The sequence below is a fragment of the Astatotilapia calliptera genome, chromosome 23, assembly GCF_964374335.1.
Source record: "Astatotilapia calliptera chromosome 23, fAstCal68.1, whole genome shotgun sequence".
NCBI lineage: Eukaryota > Metazoa > Chordata > Actinopteri > Cichliformes > Cichlidae > Astatotilapia > Astatotilapia calliptera.
Window position 1 is genome coordinate 20456105 of NC_137443.1, and position 2036 is coordinate 20458140.

A 2036-nucleotide genomic window follows, 5' to 3' on the forward strand; every position below is an offset into this window, starting at 1 on the left:
TCTGTGACTTGTTCTACCATTGTGTAAAGTGTTGTCAGCCCTGTTTTGTTTTTTTTTGGGGGGGGGGGGTTACCAAAGAAATTTCACACATTATGCCAAATAGCAAAACACTTAATTGTGTCTCTAATAAAACCTCTGTAACTTTGTGAGTATAGGAAAAGTGTCTGTTTTCCCCTTTCTATGATAGACATTTCTGTTTTTTTATGACTAAACCTAAAAACAAATCAAAAAACTGGACAGTCTGGGCCATGATAGCTTTTTCCGTAATTTTACACATGTATTTCATATTAAATCCAGAGAGCTGTGTGGACAGATTCCTATTTTTGTCACAGCAGCTTTTTTTTCACCATGAAGAAAAACAGACACTGACAGAAAGGAGGTTTCACTGGTCTCGCCCGCTTAAGATCAAAGTGGGCTGCATTGTAAGATAAGTTTGACACCCCTGGTTTAAGGTGATTTTTTTTTATCACATCTAAAGGGGATTAAAAGATGATTAAGAGTCCTGAAGAAGTTTAAATACTTCTCAGGTGTGTTTAGAGCTTGGTGAACATGTCCAAATATCTCTCAAAGTGGTATCAAATGTAGCTTTTTTGTGTTATAAGTGATTTGTTAGTGGTCTTGCTCCAGATGCCTGTAATGGAGTTTGTTAGAATGTTTTAAAATTTCTTGAAGAAGTCTCAGGATTTATTAACGAAGTCAGTTGAAGATTTCTGAGGGATTCTTGAGGTGTTCCCGATGTTTTTGGATCTGTGATCCTTGTTTGAAAGTTACTTAAAGGAGTTTGGGAGGTTATTTAAGGAAAAGTGTCAACAGGTTCCAAGATGTAGGACACATCTCAGGTTTTAAATAAGGTTTCAAGAGCCAAGGAGTGGTTTTAAGGAGTTATGAAAGAAGTTTTAGGTCTCTGCTTAAACCAAAACATTTTCATCCTAGGGCATCGAATGCTCCAGTTCTGTCAGATGATGTTTGATTCTCGCCATCATTGCCGCTGGCTGTGGGCTGTGGGAATATTGGTTTCTGAGAGATAATGGCACACCTTTAAAAAATGACAAGTCACATGAAGATTGGAGGGTTGGAGGTGTGGTTTGTCAGTAGAGCATAGTTCCCGTCCTTATAGGACCTTTATGCTTGCTTTGCTTTTTTTGTTCCCACTTTCTTTTTTACTTTCACTTGCTGGTAAAGTTTGGGGCTTAAGCCTAAACCTTACCAGATGGTGAAAGGAAGGAAAAGATGGTGACTTGGGGTAGGGCATTACTTAACATATGAAATACGACCCTTATTTGCTGTTTTTTAAATTGACAGTGTGGAGTCATTCACAATCTTAGTTTTTTTATGACCTATGAGTTACAGACCTGTCTCATTATTACTACAACCCAGTGCGTCACTTGGGTTCCCTGCACTTAAATTTGAGATGCTGGAGGCTTTGACAAAAGGGCAAAATTTGATGCCCCAGATGGTGAGGACAGGCTGCCCTATGCTTTTCTTATGAATCTGAGCTGTTACCAATAGATCACCCACCCTGTCAGATTGTTGTAAATGAGATATGAGAAAGAACAGATAATTTGTTCGTCACAGTGCTAGAAGCTGTGTGTTTTTGCATGGACAAGGTCAGATGCAGCAGCTAGACAAATAAATATCTGTATTATCAGAATGATGCTGCAGCTTTTTTTGTCTTTCCTTGAGGAAAGACAAAAACAGAAAATGAAATGGTTATTACTATTATTACGTTTCTTGCCTCCCTACTTGAAGAAGAAAGACACGAGGCATTTTATTTATTTATTCATTCATTTATTTATTTATTTATTTATTTATTTATTTATTTATTTATTTATTTATTTATTTATTTATTTATTTTTCATCTCCTGGCCCAAGAGCTGGTCGACAGAGCAATTGGGATGAGGGCATATGCTGGTCTGGGGCACGCTGCCCGATGCATGCAGGTTGGTATATAACTATAAAGGTGTAGTTAACTGAAAAACAAATAACTACGAGATAATGAATCACAGTCTGATAAAAATGCATTATTTTTGTTCGTT